The 19,640-nt window shown below is 43.1% G+C and overlaps 1 protein-coding gene across 2 annotated transcripts in view; it reads left to right on the forward strand.

Moving 5' to 3' along the window:
- Positions 1-598: 598 nt before the first annotated feature.
- C8H1orf21 (chromosome 8 C1orf21 homolog) overlaps positions 599-19,640 on the forward strand; it is a 199,996-nt gene continuing 180,954 nt past the window's right edge. Inside the window, exon 1 of one of the 2 annotated variants that reach the window (XM_074961120.1) lies at positions 599-754. The gene's annotated coding sequence lies outside the window, so the exon portion shown is untranslated. Of the gene's footprint in view, positions 755-5,151; positions 5,287-19,640 lie in introns of those variants that run through there. The other variant, XM_074961122.1, reaches the window with a different exon arrangement.

Genomic DNA, 19,640 nt, shown 5'->3' on the forward strand with positions numbered 1-19,640 from the left:
TTCCAGCACCCCATCTCTTGAGTCCTAATTCAGTGCCCTAGTCACTGGACCGCACTGCCTTTCAGGTAGTTTCATCTCTTTGCAGCCAGCGTTAAGATTGGTGCTCACCATATGCTTTCCAGAGTCCCCTCTAGTTTGAAGCATCCCAGACACTGGGGCTCCTTCCATTCCCCTTGGGAGATCATGCCACAGCCTCGTCCATCTGCCCCCGTCGGGACGTTCTTCTGGAACGTTCTCGGCCTTTGTTCCTAGTTCACCCCATTCCCCCTTGGTCTGCCTCAGGGCACAGCCAGGGTCGGAGGCATGAGGAGATATTGGGCGGGAAAGGAGGGAGCCAGGGAGAGGGGAAGGAGGCAAAGGCGCAGCAAGCAAGAGAAGAAGGGGGGAGCCAGCACATTTCCCCCCGTTTCGCTCTCCCACCCTGCCCTCCACCTCCCCATCCTCCCTTCTCCTTCAGCCAGGCCTCTGCCTGCCTCTTCCCTCTCCCTCCATCCCTGTATCTTAATTGCCTCTCTCTCCCCGCCCCTGCCTGGCCGGGCGGAGCTCGCCTTCTCTGTCCCGCCCCTTCCCCGCTCGGTCCCTCCCCCTGCTGCCCGAAGAGGCCGCTCCGCTGCCGCCTCCGGGAGCGCCCCACGGAGCCGTCTCCCGGAGTTGGAGCCGCTCGTCTCCCGGCCCGGCCCTCCCGCCGCCCTGGGACTGGGGGACCTGCTTGAGCCGACCCGGCAGGAGGCGGAGGGGCTTGGTGGCCCCTGAGGTGAGTGTTGCCCCGTCTCCCCATTCCCCTGCGTCGGGAGCTAGTTGCGGCGAAGCCTCCCCCGGGAGCCTGGCGGGGAGGCCCGCAGGGTGGGGAGCGGGAAGGCGCTGGAGCGGCCGCCGGGTGCCGAGCGGTTGGGGAAGGGGGCAGAGATGCTGCCTCCGCCGCCTTCTGCAGCCCCTCGGAGGCCTGGCCATCGCATTTGCCGCTGCCCTTTGCGAGCTGAAGCGATGGAACCCGCCCACTTCCCTAAGCCGAGTTTCCAGGGCGATTCCGCTCCCTGCAGCTGCCTGTGGGTGCGGGAGCTGGGGGATCCCCCTTTGCCTCATCCTCCCCCCCAAAGGCTGACCCATTCATGTGCTTATTTGTGTGCCTCAGATTCCTCTTCCTTCCATGTATTATTCATGTCCTTGCTAGATAGGCTGGTTGGTTATTGTACGTGGAATAGATTTCATTCCTCCTCTGCAGTTTGCAAAGTGCCCCTGCTCCAGAGAGAGGATTCAGGGGGTTGGGTGTTCCCATCCTCTGCATTTTCCTGGTTTTGTGTCCGTTTTTAACCTAGATTGCTTTACAACCCATTCTTAAAGGAGCTAGCTGGCCATAACATATGCAGCAGAAGTGGACATTAATATCTAAAGTAAGACACTAAAGTGTGGATTTTTCTCAGATTACAGGAGTTAGACAATATAAATAACTGGCTGGAGATTTCTTATCCTCATAAGGAATGGATGTCCAGGGAGAGGCCCTACATAAAATATCATTTTTAGTGTTTAACAGAATATGCATTGCAATATCCAACGGCTGTAACGCAGCCAGCACTTACACCATCACTGACTTAACTGTAGATGTCAGACTGTGCTTACCCTGATGTGATGTCAGACTCCTAATAATAATATACATTGCAATGGTGAGTTTAGCGCTGGCTAATGATTTTGGAGACAGTTTTCTGTTCATTTGTAGAGTGGGATCAACATGGACAGAAGTAGTGCAGCCTCCCCCTTATTCCCCCCCATAGAGTTGGTTCTGCTAGAGAGGCAGAGAAGGCAGTTCCCTTGGGGCAACAAAATATTAGGGGCAGCAGAGTAATCCGTAACTATCTGCATGGGTGACTGCAGGCTGGTAGGAGTGAATATTTGTCAGTTTGCCTGGGGCAGAGCTACAGGTAGCTACCTTTCCTTTGGAGCCCCAACAATAGTTAAACGGATCACCTATACAGGTTAGAGCAGTGGTTCTCAACCCATGGGCTGCTTGTGGCCCAATCAGCATATAGCTGCAGCCTGTGTGACATCCTCTGGGCCACACAGGTAGTATATATATTACGTGATATAATATATATACTATACACACATAACACATAGAGAGCTGCATATGTGGTCCACGATGGTAAATAGGTTGAGAACCACTGAGTTAGAGGGTAGTTTGCTTATGTCTGTCCAGTGCTTTGCTTCTCTGCTGAGGCAGCCAATAAGGGTGTCAGTCATGATGATGGCTTTTGTTATGTGAATGTTTGTGCATTAGAAACTAGACTGAGTCAAACAGCTGGATTTGTATAGGCCTGTGGTAATGACTCTTGGCTTCTACTGACCTGGATGTGGACTGGTGAACTAGGGGTAACTACAGGTTTCAGAGTAGCAGCCTTGTTAGTCTGTATCCGCAAAAAGAACAGGAGTACTTTCAGGATAGGTTGTAAATCTTTGATGATGCGCTGGAGAGGTTTTAGTTGGGGGCTGAAGGTGAGAGCTAGTGGCATTCTGTTATTTTCTTTGTTGGGCCTGTCCTGTAGTAGGTGACTTCTGGGTACTCTTCTGGCTCTGTCAATCTGTTTTTTCACACTAACCCAGGAACCTATCCTTGCAACAAAGCCCGATGCCAACTCTGTCCACATATTTATTCAAGTTACACCATCATAGGACCTAATCACATTAGCCACGCCATCAGGGGCTCGTTCACCTGCACATCTACCAATGTGATATATGCCATCATGTGCCAGCAATGCCCCTCTACCATGTTCATTGGCCAAACCGGACAGTCTCTATGCAAAAGAATAAATGGACACAAATCTGACATCAGGAATCATAACATTCAAAAACCGGTAGAACACTTCAACCTCTCTGGCCACTCAGTAAAGGACTTAAGGGTGGCAATTTTGCAACAGAAAAGCATCAAAAACAGACTCCAATGAGAAACTGCTGAGCTTGAATTAATATGCAAACTAGATACCACAAACTTGGGTTTGAATAGAGACTGGGAGTGGCTGGATTATTACACATATTGAATCTATTTCCTTAAGTTAAGTATCCTCACACCTTCTTGTCAACTGTCTAAATGGTTCATCTTGATTATCACTACAAAAGTTTTTTTTCTCCTGCTGATAATAGCTCATCTTAATTAATTAGCCTCTTATAGTTTGTATGGCAACTTCCACCTTCTCTGTATGTATGTACATATAATCTTCTTACTATATGTTCCATTCTATGCATCCAATGAAACGGGCTGTAGCCCACGAAAGCTTATGCTCTAATAAATTTGTTAGTCTCTAAGGTGCCATAAGTACTCCAGTTCTTTTTAGGGGAAACGAGAAGCCCAGAGCACTATAGCCTTGCTATTGCACTTTCTTGTGTTAGGGGACCCCAAATTATGTTTATTGCTTTCGGTTTTGGTGTTTGTTTTAATTAATACTTCATTATGATATTAAAAAAAACAAAACACCTTTCCACTGCTGTGCCATTGATGGAACAGCATTTAAACATAGAGTATATCTTGGGAGGTATTTACTGTGTCTGTTTATTTCCAAAAGGCATAGACATGGATGAAAAGTGTCAGAAATGGCAGTCATGCTCATTCTGGGGTGAGAAAGCCAAAGGAATTTTGCATTGGTATGGTTAAAGCTGTAATTTACGGCTGTGATGTCAAACACATGAATGATACATTTTTAGCTGACATGATGTGTAAATTATGGATTTTGTTTTTATATGTGCAATCATTTATTTTGAAAATCATTGTTGTATAGTTGACTTCATATTATAGTTGGAACAAGATACAACAGGATGTGCTTTTATTGTGCAATAATGTTCAGTGGTTGAAAACATTCTGCTTTATCTTGTGCCTTACAGTGTATACTGGGTGTGAGGTTATTACACAGCATCTGCACACCGTGTCATATTTTGTACAGTGCATAGTTATGAAAGCATTTACCTGGTGCTAAGATTTTGCTTTTGTTCTGTGTAATATCATTATGTGTTGGTGTTACTAAAAGTGAGCAACTTCTGTATATCTTTCCGAGAGAGAGAGAGAGAGAGCAGCTTAGTTGTTCAAGTCTAATGTAGTTTGTTGTGCAATCACACTAACAAAGGTTGATGTGATTGTTCAACTTTAGGTAAACAAATTCAGTACAACACAATAGATTAGAATTAATATTAATACAGTTGAGGCGTGTGCTGTACTTTATCTTATTGTTGAAAATACTTTACAAAAACATGTTTAAAAGGACATTGTTGCATATTCAAGATCATATTTAGAACAAACTTCTATGCCTTTCATTCTGTAGTATTACTGAGTATATATATTTCAGTAGCACCAACAATGTGTTGGCACAGTCCACGCTCCCAGGTAGAGTTAGTGCCCGCTCCAAAGGCCCCAACCATGTAAGCTATTGCATGTGAGCAGATCCCTGAAATTGTGTAGAGTCTGATTGACTTGAGTGGGGCTCCATGTGGGCACATACTGATCACAGTGCAGGATCAGGGCCTAAGAAGATGAGCAACCTACAATCAAAGGTGTGGTTTTGTTTAAAATTAATATACATCAGCTGTCTCTGGCAACGCCTCAACATTATGAATTGGCCAGTTTCTTGTAGTTGTTGCAGAAGCAGTGGGGTTGGAGAAGCTATTTGAAGGAGTGGTCTTATGGATCAGTTCAGGGAGGAAGGTCCATACCTGGGAGCAGGGTGAAAGAAGATGTGAAGATGGCTGTGGGAGAAGTGGACAGTCAAACCTGGCATCATTGGTGGAGCAGAGTTTGGGAATTGATAAGAGATAAGAACAGATAAGAAGGGAAGAACAGAAATGTGAAAGGTGGGGCCAAGAAGCTTGAACTTAATGTAATGGAAAAGAGGGGAGCTGTAATTATTATTTAGTATGAATTATCTTATGGGCATTGCAGTAGTTTGGAGCAGTGAATGTCTTTTTTTTTTTTTTCCCTTGTGTTTGTACAGTGTCTAGCACAGTGGAGTCATGATCCGTGACTGTGGTTTCTAGATGCTAAGTAACATTCAGTTGGGTTTGGGGACCCTGTTGTATTAGGTGCTGGACAAATTAAAAGGTAAACGGAGTCCTTGTTCCAAAGATCTTATAATCTAAGAATAAAGAACTCTTATTATCCTATGTGATGGTGTCATTTCTTTTTCAGGGAAAATGGGATGATTTTATTGTTGCCAACGCAAGTCATAGTTTCATTTTGATTTTCATCTTGACCTGGGGCCCAGTCTGCTCCCATTGAAGTTAATGGGAGTTTGGCCATCGACTTCAGTGGAGGTAGGATAGAGCCCATGTTGTCACTGTCTCCATGCCCCTGAACATCCTTTATCATAAATTAATGGAACAGCATTACATTTTGGACATAAACCCACCAAAGCAACTATGCACTCAAACAAGGATGACCCCTCATTCTTCCCTGGTTGTGTCTCATCTATGCAGCATGTGTGGTCCTACATAAATGAGTGCCACAATATTCATGCAAATATATTATAGCATTATTGGGTCGTCGTGTGTGCAGTTAAGGTTATGTGGTGTACCAGGTGCCCTTTATAAATAGATTGCAATATAGATGAGGACTGTCTGGATTAGGTGAAATTGTCCCGTTATGTAGGGCCCTCTGAGAGGGGACAATGTGTAGTGCAATACCAAAGCCCCATAATACAGATGTAATTTTAAAAGCAAATTTTCTTGCAGGTGTGGATCTGTGTCAACTGTATTATGCTAATGTATTTTTCTTGTTTTGCTGTCTTAAAAATATATGGTACAACCTCATCTGGTATGCAAAACTCCGTCTTTCTAGTTTAAGTGCCTGTCACTGTGGTATCCGAGGGCTGGGAGAATACTTTCCCTCTTATTTCTATACAGAACAGTAGCATGATCGGTAATACAATACTTAGTGATATATCTCAGACAGAAAATTACAAGCCTTAGCGTTTATGTAAAAAAGCTAACTTAGTCACTTTGACTAAGTGTGGTGAAGAAAATACTGTAGTACAAGTATACAGTACTGTATATCAAATACCAAAGAGACACTCAATTATAAGCTTTGTACATGGCTTATTTTATTCAGTGAAAATGTACAAATGCTAAAAATAAAGGAGTGCGTTTTCTGTAGCAACATGTTTCTCCTGTATATAGATTTCAGTAGGTTTTTACCCAAAACCAGAATATGCAAGAACTGCTGTAGGCCAAAGAGGGACTTGACCAGTTTTCGTTTGCAGTTTCTGCCAAGGTATATTTTAGTAAGATATCTGGTGTAACATCTTGAGGGATGTATGTGTGAGGAGGGTGGGGAATGGAATTGAAAAGTTGCATTAAGGAGCTTTGTGTTAAGAACCATAGAATCAAATAAGGAGAGCATCCTTCAAATAAAACCAACAGCATGGTGCCTGAAATTATTCTTTGTCTTAGGTTTCAACTTAATGTTCAAATCATACTGAGAAGATGTGTATCTTACCAAGTTTCATTTTACATTCCACATTCCTCTGAAAACAATTCCTTGCAATTGTGGTTTGAAGAATTTCCACTGAAGAGGTTTCCTGTTGATGATCCAAGAGTACTGTGCGAGTCTTAGTGGTCACTTGGGTGACAGAGATCGTTTAAATTAGACTTCAGAATTGGTGGCAACCACAGTAGTTGTATAGGGTGACTTAACACCCCTTCTCCTGAAACTTCTGAATGACTGTGGTTTAAAGTACTGCTGCTTCCCAAATGTGTGTGGCAATTCCTTAAAATTACATTTAAAGTGAGAGGCATTTTCCAGGCTTGGGCAAGCATATTCTACTTTGTTATTAAAGCAGGGAAGCTTAATTAATGATGCTAGATGAGACAGTGATACATAAACATTAAAATCTAATGGATTCCAGTAAAACAGAATAATAATCCAACAGCATCTGTTATCATCTCATGTGTGCCTAGTGTAGTTCTCCTTAAGGAAGAGTAATTCTGGAATAAAGATAAGATGCTACAAAATAGTTTCACCTGAATATTGATGGCCTGATGGCCTGACAAGGAGGCAGCATGGTCCAGTGTATGGGGCAATGGAGTAGAAGTAAGGAGATGTGGGTTCTAATCCCATTTTGGCTACTGATCTGCTATGTGACCTTGGACGAGTCACTGCACTCCTCTGTGCCTCTTTCCCCTCCCACCCTTGTCTCCCTTGTCTATTTCAATTGTAAGATCTTTGTGGCAGGGATTATCTCCTACTATGTGTTCTGTACAGTACCTAGCACAATGGGGCCCTGTTCTGTAAAACAAATAATATATTTGAAAAAGTCCTCGGAGCGTAGAAGACATCAGGACCTCTGTGTAAGCTTACTTTGAGCAGTCTTAGGTTTGGCTGTCGCTTATCATTTATTCCACCAGTTATAAGAAGTTGTAGATTGAGATGTAGAGTGCTGAGGCTTATGAAGTATATATTTAATAGGCAAAATGTTGCAGGGTCTGTACATACGAGTGGGCACTTTCCCAAAAGAGTGCGTTAGGAGCCAGAACCACTTTGGTACTAACCAGAATTTTAGCCCTTTAACATATCTGTAAACATGACATAAATGCCATAGCCTCATTCACTTGATTCCAGTAAATAAAGCATAACTATATTCCAACTATGTATCAGAATATAAAAAAATTCTAGACAGCTTATGCAATATAAATAAACGGGGGGAAATTTACCCAAATTTTCCAGATTTATGCACTGAAAATCAATGGAGAGGGCCTTAACTCATGGACTTTTGTTCTTGGGTTTCTACCCTGGCCTCCTCCCAAGTCCCTTATAATAAAATGAAAACAATTTTTGAATTCTTAGTAGTGATGGATGTTTGGCAAACAGGCCTCTGAATTTTAGACTTACTCACTAATCAGGATTTTGGGGGTATGCACAATTAAGGACACTGGGTAGTGCAGTTGTTTTAGCAAAGAAGAGATAGAGGAAAGAACATGGGAGCCTGGCTGCCTTTCTCATGGGAGCAACAGCCTTTGCAGTGACTGCAGTGCTTCTAGATGATATGTGAAAGTTGATGTGTAGCCAGTGGGGATTTGGGCCTGTCATGGTTCACTCTTCTATGAGAATTCCTTTTAACTGCTATGAACAGCTAGAAAAAGTTCTAAATATCAGATACTGACTTTTTGGATACCTCTACCTATAAAAGTAATGGAGAAAAGTGCAGATGCGTGAAATTTGGGTAAAATAAGATGAATATAAATGTCCTGAAGGTTTGCTGAACAACCACTCCATCCTTGATATCCATTAGGGGAACAAGCTAGTAAGATCTGGTGTTCACCTGCCTGTTAGAGTAAATACAGGTTCTGTGCAGCATTGGTGTGCCAGCAAAGTTTGCCATGACTCAGTCTTATGTTGAAAGTAGATTTGGGTGTATCTACTTCACTTGGTGGACAGCTTCAATTCCATGGAGTCCTGTGAAGTAGGAATGGACAGCGACCCTTAGTTTATGTGTTGTGGTGTTGAGCAGAGTCAAATGGCTCAGGAGGGCTCTCGGTGCTATTCTTGAGGATGGTGTTCTTTCTCTTCCATTGACACTGCTCTTGGTAGATAGGCACAACTCAGTAGCTGAGGTCTGGTGGATACTGGAAATTTGGCAGAGTCTGGCATCCATAGCAGCAGCTGGGACCAGCTTTCTCTTATGTGATTCTTTATTTTTGTGGCAGTCTAAAATGGCAAATTGGAGCTACTGTGTTTTCCAAAAGAGATCGTGTTGAGAAGATGAAGTGCAGGGCCTGCCTTGTTCAGGCATGAAGCTATGACATTCTCACCCCCTCAGTTATCACGGAAGTACATTAAGGTGCATTCTTTACTGGCAGGCTCAGGACTAGTCTCAGTTTTAGGGGGATTTTTTGTATTATCTGCATTATATTTTTCCTTCAGGCTTTGTTTCCGTTCTGGGATCTAACTGTGCATGTTGCCCGTTTCTTATAACGTATATTTTTAGTTTATTGCACACTCTCTGGGTGTGGGTATCTATAAATCAAAGTTGACTCTAGTGATACTGAAACCAACCTGAAAATCCCTTAATGAACAAGCAGTTCAACAGCATTGTTTTTTCAGTATTCAAAAAACCTAATAGCTCAAACTGCATTCCCTCTGTCTCAGTTGTGTAGGAAGAGAGACATCTTCAAGATGAAAAGCTCTTCCTGATTTTTGGGTGCTTCCCATCTTTCTTTTGTGTTTCAAATTCTTTAGGGGATAAACTAAGTAACCCTTAAATTGATGTTTGGGGAGCTTTCCTTTCTCACCCTAATTAAAGTGGTTTACTTGGAATGATGTTCATGATAGTCCTTCCCTATTCCCCCACCCCATCCCGCAGGCTGCAGATTCTTGCCTTAAATCGTCATGTTTCAGTCTGCAGAAATATCCTCGGAAAGCTTTTAAAAGCGAAACAGCCAGTCTGAGTGTTCTGGAACAGCTTTCTCTAGCAGAGGACCATGGTACAGCACTGGGCGAAGGTGTCAGCAACAGGGAACGAATCTGTTGCAAATAACGCAAGCAGTCATACTCTGTCAGTGTCCCAGAGCAATGAAGACTGACGCATGACTGATGGACAGATTATGATTTTTTTTCTCGATGATAGACGCTGACTTTCGTGTGTACTTCCTGGAACTGTAACATTTTACATACTCAAAACACTGTCACAAAGGTGTGTGCTGCCCATAGAGGGTAACATTCCTCAAGTTTAAAAACAGCAAGAACTTTAATCCACAGTTAAGGTTGAGAATGTATTCCTCTCCTGTGAAGTTAAATTCACTTGCATGCACATCTGTGAATTTAGGCGAGGTTTTCAAAATTGCCTCAGGGAATTAAGCACCCAATCTCAATTGACTTGCAGTGGGATTTGGGCACCTAGCTTTCCTAAGCCCCTTTGGAAATCCCAGCCTTCATCACTTAAATGTAAGGAAATTCTCAGTTACGGTTCTAAAACCAGTCTTGAGGATCAGCAGTGGCACGGAGTCTATATCAACAGGTGCTCAGATACCCCAGGTTAATTTAAATACCTAGATAGAACATATAGGCTATGGACTTGTCGGGGGGTGTGTGTGGCTAGTGGGAAGAAGGGGAGTTGTAACTATAAAGGGGGTTGGGAGGCAAGAAGCTTGTCACTTGGTACAGGGAGTGGGTGAATCAAGACAGTTTGGCACCAAGGCAGACAGGCTTAGATATTTGTTGCTAGTGTGATAGAGGGTTGAAGGGCAGATGACTGGGGAAGTGTGCTGCACATCTTATTCTGTGGATGGTTTCACAAAGCAGGAAACTGCGTATTCAGCAGTAGTCCAGGGTGAGGTTGACTTTCCAAGGTTTACATCTTGCCTAGCCTTATTCCATAGAATGTGGCCAGTTATCAATACTCTTTCACTTTGCTTATGGGTAACTGTTGGGAGTATTGTGGACTCACTCCTTACAACAATGGATGAGGTTCACAGTTTTTCAGGAGGTGGCTTCTGATGTTAAATTTCTACTATTTGTAAAGGGTCTTGAGTTTAAGGTAACACAAATAACAGTGCTTTCCAATTATTAATTGACATAATGTGTGGTGTGGTCCATTAAGTTTGGGTGTCAGTGCACAATGATTCTGCTAGTTGCAAATTACTAGCTTCTGTAGAAGTCAGAAAACATTACATAGGCTATGTAACTCTTGTAGTTAAATAGACTCATCAGTTATTCAAATAATTCAAAGGACAGTTACACTTAGCATAGTTCAGGAACATACACAAACTCTTGTTCAGAGTAAATAAAATACTTCAGCCATGAATGCCACTGTAGGATTTGGCTCAGACCTTATTGTAAATCTTAGGCACAGCTCTGGGCAAGAAATAGAACATGCACTGTACCATCCAGGAATAGCGTCAGGAGGCATGATGATTCAGAGACACTCCTCCAATTTCCTCTTTGCTTCTGGAAGCTAGTAATTTACTGCTGGTCTGTAGTAGCAATAAATTATTACCTATGCCATGCTGGCTCATCTGCTCTGACAAGAGTAGCTAAAGGAGTGGAACTAAGGCTTTGCCCATTCTCTGCCCCTCCTAGATGACTCCTCACCCACCTGCTCTATGAAGGGAGTAAACCGGTGAGTAGCCTGGCTCACTTGTGTGTGCCTTGACCTAAAACGAGGTGGTCCATGAAAGGCTATAGGAGAAGATCCTCAGTTCTTTGTACAGGCCAAGGCACACTATAGTCCTCAGGCAAAGCTCTTGTTGAGTCAGTGGGAGTTTTGCCTTAGAAAGGTTTGCAGGATTTGGCCCTTACTGTCTAAAGTAGCCTTGGATCATTTTGGGAGACAATAAATTCATAGGTTGATAATCTAGAGAAGTGATTGATTACAGTCTATTTGTTCAGCTTGGAGGCTAGGGAGAAGGAACTCTGGGCTCCCTATGATTATTGAAGGTTAATTGGAGAATGGTAGATATTTGTTGTACAAATGTGTTATCTCCTCTCCTTCTTCTCTTCCCCTCTCTGTAAAAAGGTATAGGTGTATTATAGGGCACAAATGGGAATTAGCAGTCTGTCTTGACCCTGCAAACACATGTGCTACTCCTGAGGGTATTCTGTGCCAAAAAACAAAAAATTCTGCAAATTTTATTTGTCAAATAAATGTGGAGACTCCAGCATGGCATTGGGGAGCATAGGCCACTGGCTGCACAGAGGTGGGAGATCATTCTGCAGCTCCCCCCAGGACACGGACTCAGCGGTGGGGCTGCACCCAACCCTGACACAGTGCAAGGACTGGTCTTGCCCGAGAAACACCCCAGGGTCCTGCCCTTCTGTGCCAGGTGCACCAGGTGTGGGCAGGCAGGCTCAGCCCAGCAGGATCCAAGTATGGAGGGGCTTAGTGTGGGGGGATCCAGGTGTGGGTTCAGAGGATTCTGTGTGGGGCAATCTGGGTGCGGGCAGCTCAGTGGGGAATCCAGGTGCGAGGGGATCTGGATGCACAAGGGTCCTGATGTTCGTGGAGTGGGGCGCAGTGGGGTGGGGATCCAGGTGAAGCTGGTTGGATCTCAATGGGGTGGGACACTGGCTGTGAATGACTTGTCAGGGTGGTCCAGGTGCAGGGGAGTGGGGCTTGGAAGGGGGGGTGGTTCTGGGTGCAAGGGGGGTGAGGCTCAGTGAGAGGGTCTGGGTATGAGGGCGTCTGGATGCAGGGGGTTGGGCGGATGGGGGAGTACCTCCCTGTACAGTGATCCCTTCCCCAGCAGCTGAGGAGCAATGGATGCGGGTGGTGGGGTGGAGTGTGCAGATCTTCCTGAAGCTTTGGGAGAAATCTGGGAGTGGGTCTGTCCTGGCCCTGGATGCTGTGCAGGGGAAGAGGAAGATCCATCCTCCCCAGCCCAGCTGGGACTAGAATCTAAGCCTGGCACAGAGTAGGAGCCACCACCTGGGTCTTCCCAGTCCTTCCCACTGCCCCACAGTGATTTACCTCTCTGCCAACTGCCTTGGGCTCCCAAAACATACTGCTCGGGAGGGTCTCATGACCGCTTTTGTGGCTTCCCTTCGCTTCCCTATCAGAAAATCATTTTTCTGCAGGGAAGCAAAGAAATCTGCAGGGGACATAAATTCTGCATATGTGCAGTGGCGCAGAATTCCCCCAGGAGTAACAGTGTGCTTAAAATTAAGCATATGTATGTTTACAAAATTGGAGCCCTAACAAGTGCAGTGTTCCTTCCATTGTATCACCATATTCAATGATGCCAGTCACTGCTGTGATAGAGGAGAATCATTTCTCCCTTTGTTGCTGTAGAATTCCATTACAGTAATGTTAATGGGAGTTATATGAGTGGGTTACAGTGGAGAATAACCCCTACCCAGAGCTGCTGTTAAGACTGGCCTAGAATAGTGATATATTTGTGCAAAAAAGGATATATTTGTGTTCCCATATTTATTCCTTAATCTAAATGGAGCAGAAATAGAGGAGGTTTTTTTGGGAGGGGCAGAGGTGCCTCCCTCCCCTAGTGGTGTTTTGATTGAAACAGCCAAAGGAAAGTTTTTATTGGCAATGATCAGACTGTATCCCAGTTCCTGCGAGAAGAGGGAGAGACACAATATGGTCACTTACAAAAAAGAAAAGGATTAGCTCCAGGGTAGTTCCTTTCCCATGCACAAAAGCTTAGGGGGAGGATAAATCAGGGCTGGAGATTGCAGACAAATCAGGTTCACCAGGAGGAATACAAGACTATCAAAGTAGCTGCTTGGGAGACAGAAGAATGTTTTGTAACGAGGAGGACCAGGCTAGGGATTTCTGGCAATGTAAGGCCAGTTCTATTTTGGTTTCAGTAGAATAGAACACAGAAGACCTGAAAGACCTGGTTTTCTTTTGATGGTTCCACCTAATGAATTACTCTGCCCTGCTTATGTTTCAGTTTACTAATTCTCTTAGAGTTGATTACCAACCTATTAGCTTTTTTGCCTGTGCAGCTGCTTATCCTTTTCCCCACTTGCTCTGTAATCTCTCAGTTCCTCCTCTTTCTCTCTTCTGCCACCACTAGACTCTCATGAAGTTGCCTAAAGAAAGTTTTGTATTGCTTGAAAAGCCTGAGGGTAGTTTGTTAAAGTGGGTGTGAGCGTGCTGCTTGGCGCAAACAGAGTCAAAGGCTAGAAGTTACAATTGGTGTCGATAACATATCATAAAGCTGCAAACAGAGCTGGGATGGGAGTGAATGCTTCTTGCATTCTCTCTGGGGGACTATAGTCTCAGAGTCAAGGAAAAAAGTGCAGTAGTTTCTGGAAGGGGCATGTGGGCCTTTGTGGTCATAAGGATGTGCCACTGATTTTGTGCCTCTAAATGCGTGCTAAGTAAGAGTGGATGGAAAACAGAGAAGGGGAATTACCTTCATCCTTGAAGTAGTATAAAGTGTTAGGGCTCCTTCAGGTCACATGCCAGGTTACTGACAGAAATTTAGACCTTCCTTGCAGTTGGCCAATAAGTTCAGTAAATTTGACTGGTGAGGTGCTCAGCAAAGACAAACTAGGTCAAAGTTGGGGGGAAAAAGGAATATGGTGGGCGTCTGGGGTTCTACATTTTCTGTCTCTTCCCTTACTGTTACTTAATCTCCAGTTATGCTGCATGCAGCTATCTTTAACAGTCCTCCTGCTGTTTATCCTGTACACTAACTGACATTGTGTTAGATCTATAACAGAAATACTTAGGAGGAATACAATTTTACAGTGAATTTGGAGGGGAAGGGAGGAGAAAGTAGAGGAGGAAGAGCAAGTGAAAAAGGAAAAGGAAATGAGGTAAGACTGAAACAGCCTAGAAGCATATGGTAGGGAGGGAAATAATAGAAGGAAAAACATGATACTTACAAATATAGCAGAAATCTTTTGGAAAACAATAAGAAAGCTGTTGTAAAAATCATTCTACTGTAAAAACATTGTTCTGGTCATCCGTTTAAAAATAACTTTTACAGAGCAGTGTGTCTGGTTGCTGAGCATAGAAGAGCAAATCTTGAACGGTCTCTAGTGGTACAGCTAGTTGAAAGTTTTTGAATGGAAAATTGGAAAATGGCCTCTTTAAAGTTTTTGCAAAAATGTAGACTCTTTTAATAGAATTCTTTATGTAATTGGATATAGAAACTTTTTGTCACTCCAAAAACAGTGTTTTGGTAAGTAAAGAAGTTTAGTTTACCAAAACTGGGTTTTGAATAAAGAGCCTATCACAGGGATCTACCATAGCTTTAAAAGCCTTTTTAAAAAAAACTGTTCTATAACAATATCTTAGAAGGGGGAAAATTATGTTTCTTTACCAAAAATACTTCCCCCTCAGTCTTGTGGGCTTGCTGTTCAGGTGGTGTAGGTGTTCACATGTTCCCAGGTGGGCTGTGGCACCTGACATAATGGCTCCAGACCTGCTCTCATACCCCTACCGCATTCCACGGTGTGGGCAAGAGCCCACACCATCTGGATTAGGGAGGGAGGGGAGTTTATATGTTTCCCTGCTGCCCCAAGGGAGAAGGGATTCAGAGCAGTGGTTGGGGATGGTAAACCAGCAGGGTGCTCAGCAGAACAAAACATTGTGGACATCAGGCCTCCTGAGAGGCATTCTCCCAGCACTATCATGTGGACCAGAACAGCTAACTATTCCTCCACCCTTGAGCAAGGATTGATGGAGCAGCAGCTATAGCCACCCCATCTCTACCACAGCAGCCCCAGGGGTTGGCAATGTGCAAAGGAATTTGAGAGGCAGGTTGCAGTGTAGTAAGGCAGAGGGTGGACGTAGCTGGTTGTGAGCTTATTAAATGAGAAGAAAGGAAGGTATCGGGTTAGCTGTTAGTCAGAAATGGACAGTAAAGGGTTAAACAGTTGATAGGTAAGGGGTGCTATGAGGTGGTGAATGAAAGAGAAAATGTGGTGTCAAAAAACAAAACTAGAAAATACTGATAACAAAAATGAAAGGATAAGGTTTGTATATCAGCAGACAGGTGTGGCTTACATGGATATCACAAGACTTAGTCAAGAGTTAATTTAAAGGTGGGGGAGGAAAGGCAGAGATTTAAAATAATAAAGATAAAATGCTTCCTTCTTTTCCTGGAGCTCTCTGGGTCAGGAACTTGTTTTACTCTGTCTGTAAAGCACCTAGCATATTTTTGGTGCTATATAAATACTACTAACAATACTAATTATATTAGTGCTATCGGCTGGCCTTTGCCCTTTTTTTTTTCTTTCCAAAAGAGAGCATCAAAGTAGCGATCTGCCCAGGAAGTAATGAGGGCAGATCTTATACTCCAATTAATGGGCAATATGATTGACTTTGAACCAGGAAGAAGAAAAGGAAAATAGAAAAGTCAGTGTAGGACAGGGGTTTTCCACAATCCCTGTGCGTTAAGAATCAAAATTAAAAAGATTGTAAATGTTCCAACTGTGAACTGCAATGTTTTTGTTCAACATGTTAGCCTATTGATTCTTGTCTATCTACTTTTCAAGTCTGAAACATTTATATCACGCTGAAGCTGTGTTTCCTCTCTGTTCTCTTGTCTTCATTTGTTCCCCAGTGTTGGTTTTCTCTCTCTCTTCTTCTGTCCGGTATTCATCCCTGAGATGCTCAGAATATTGTTATTTTACAATAGTGCCTGCCTGCTATGTGTGGGTAGACACTTTCCAAATGCTCATGGAAGATGATTTCCTGCTCCAAGAAGGTTGCAATCTAAAGACAGGCAAGTAGACAGGGGTTAGAAGGAATGGAACAGGAACAAGAGGCAAATTGTATGCAATGCAAATACAATTCAACTTTATACACTACAAGCAGTTTGGCAGAAATGAGTCTTTAAGAGGGACTTAAATGTGGAGGGTAAAGGCTTTTGTGGATCAGCTTCGAAATGTTGAACTATGCTTAGAGGGCTGTGTGAAAGAAGGCCTGCAGGTGATGCAACAGTGATGAATGTGATATAAGAACTTGAGAGCTGATCCTGTGAACACTTTACGTGTGGGTAATTTTACTGTCATGACTTCAGTGAGCTACTTGTGAAAAAAGTTACTGATGTGCATGTTAGCAGTATTGCTGTCTTGCAGCCTGTCTTGGCACATTTGACTGGAGCAGTGTCTGAACTACTGTCATGGCACCAAAGAACAGGAGCTGTCTTGCAGGCCAGGCAGCTGTGGTGCAGGCAAGTTATTGTGCCTGCTGTAATAGGGCTAGGTACCCTAGACTGTTGTTGAAGCACTTAGGAATTTTTTTTTGAAAGGGGTATATGTGTCTGTGTGAAGTATACATACAGAAGTAGCCAATGCAAGAGGGGGAAAAAAGTGTAACATTTTGGATCTGTGAACTTGAGAGTGTAATTTTTAAAGTACTGTTAAATCTAAAGTGCAACAAAATGCAAGAAAACAGGTTTTTTCATGATGTATCCATATGGCACACCATGCTGAATATTAAACTAAGATTGTTGTGTATATATAAAAACCTTCTTAGATTATCTTCCTTATGACTCAGACTCGCAACTTTCTATATGATAAAACTTGTTATCCCTTTGCCTTACTTTCCCTGAATTCTCGCCCCCTCCCCCCATCCCTCTCTGTATTATTAATTGATATTACAGTAGTGCATGGAAACCCCAACAAAGATCAGAACTCCATTGTGATCGGCTCTCTACCAGTGCCTAGTAAGAAACAATTCCTGCTCTAAAGAGTTTACAATCTAAATAGACAACACAAACAAAGTGTGTGGGGGGAGAGAGGCCCAGAGATGTTTTCTATAGTCTAATTTAAGGCCAAATCCTAATGGCCATACTCGTGCAAGTGGGCCCATTGATTAAAATAGTAATACTCACATGAGCAAAGCCCTTAGTCCATAATTCTGCAAGTTGTTCTGCATGGTTGGGCACCCATTAAAGTCAACGTGATGCGGTTGAGAAAGAAGTCGGTGCAATTCTAGGATGCATCAGATGAGGTATTTCCAGTAGAGATAGGGAAGTGTTATTACCATTATACAAGGCACTGGGAGACCAGTGGACGCAGGATCTGCCTTCATGGAACAAATTAAAGGATGAGGACCTCAGACTGCAAACTCTTTGAGATGGGGTCTTCATTTATCCATTTGTCTGTCCATTTCCATGTGTGCCTAATGGAGTAATAAATAATACTGACAAAGGAAAATAAGTTAAAAATTACATCTTTTAAAAAAAAATAGTTTTCCTTCCCAGCAGAGAACAACACATAATTGGGAATCAAAGACCCAGGCACCATTCCCAGCTCTACCATTGACATGCTGTATCACTTAACTTCTCTGCACTTGATTTCCCAGTCTGTGAAATTGCATTAATAATGCATATCCACCTCATAGACTTGCAGACTTTAAGGCCAAAGGGGACTGTCTTCTAGACTGACCTCCTGCACATTGAAGGCCATGAAACCTCACCCACCCACACACCTGTAGTAGGCCTATAACCTCTGGATGAGTTACTGAAGTTGATTTGAGGACTTCAAATGGCAGAGAATCCACCATTTACTCTAGTTCAAAGCAGCAAGTGATCAAAAAAAGGAATTTTCCCCAGGTCAGATTGGCAGAGCCCCCCTCCCCTCAGGCCTCTGCCAATCTGACCTGGGGAAAATTCTTTTCCAACCCCAAATGTGGCAGTCAGTAAGACCCTGAGCATGTGGATGAGACCCACTAGTCAGACAGCTGGGAAATAGTAACTCAGAGCCCTCCCCCTCCAGTGTCCCATCTGTGACAGTTGGATATATTTGTCCATAGCAGTTGTGGATGGGCCATATGGCATTGTAGGAGTCTCATCATACCACCCGCTCCATAAACTTATCAAGCTCAGCCTTAAAACAAGTTTTTAAGTTACGTTTTTTGCCTCCACTACTTCCCGTGGAAGGCTGTTCCAGAACTTCACTCCTCTGAGGGTTAGTAACCTTTGTCTAAGTTCAAGCCTTAACTTATTGATGGCCAATTTATATCCATTTGTTTTGTGCCAACATTGGCCCTTAATTTAAATAACTTCTCTCCTTCTTGGTGTTTATCCATCTGATGTATCTATAGAGAGCAATCATCTCTCTCCTCATCCTTTTGTTAGACTAAACAAGCCAAGCTCCTTAACTCTCCTCTCATAGGGTAGATTCTCCATTCCTCTGATCATCCTAGTAGCTGTTCTTTCCACCCTTTCCAATTTGAATTCATCTTCCTTAAACATGGGAGACCAGAATTGCACACAGTATTCCAGATGAGGTCTCACCAGTGCCTTTTATAATGGTAATAACACTTTCCTATCTCTACTGGAAATACCTCGCCTGATGCATCCTAGGATTGCGTTAGTCTTTTTTCTTGACTGCATCACCTTGGCGGTTCAAAGTCATTCTGAGATTTACCAATGTGCCCAGGTCTTGATCCTTCTCTGTTGCTTCCACTGATACTTCCCCAGCTTAGAGCAAAAATTCTTGTTAGTCCCTAGATGCATGACCTTGCACTATTAGATTTCATCCAGTTTCTATTACTCTTCTTTTTAAGGTTGTCCAAATCTTCTTGTGTGATATTCTCGTCCTCCTTTGTATGGATCTCCCAACTTCATGTCATCTGCAGGTTTTATTAGTGCACTCCCACTTTATGTGCCAACGTCATTAATGAAAAAAATTGTAACATGCTTTGAGATCTACAGGAGATAATGTGAAGTGTTATTATTTTCTGTGTTTAATAGTTATATATATTCTAGAATGCTGCATAGGTTTTACCTCTCTTTTGAAACTTCTTATTGTATTTTTCAGTGTGCCAGTTTCGTGAATGTGAAGGGTGTGTTTATATACTTGCAGTCTCTCAAAAGGACAGGCAAATTTTAATCCTCAGGATGTTGACTGTATCCCTTTGAAAATGTATCCTGGGCTGTGTGTGTGTTTGTCTGCTCCTTGGATGTTAGTATTCAACTAACATGGCACATGAATTCTCGCTAGAGTGAAATGTCATTGTCATGTTTATCCATTTAACACTTAGTTTTTACTGTAAGCCTGAGGAAAAGTTACAAACTTTCCAAATAAATAAATTAAATAAATGTTGACTAAAACAATGTGTAAAATAAGGTTATACATTATTTTCTGAAGATTGCAAATAACTTTTTTTTAGATTTCCTGCCCCTCTACCCTTCACCACAAAATGCAGACAGGTGCTCTCCCGCCCTCCCCCCCAAAATTTCATTTTCATGCC

This window comes from Natator depressus, chromosome 8 (assembly GCF_965152275.1).
Source record: "Natator depressus isolate rNatDep1 chromosome 8, rNatDep2.hap1, whole genome shotgun sequence".
Taxonomy (NCBI): Eukaryota; Metazoa; Chordata; order Testudines; family Cheloniidae; genus Natator; species Natator depressus.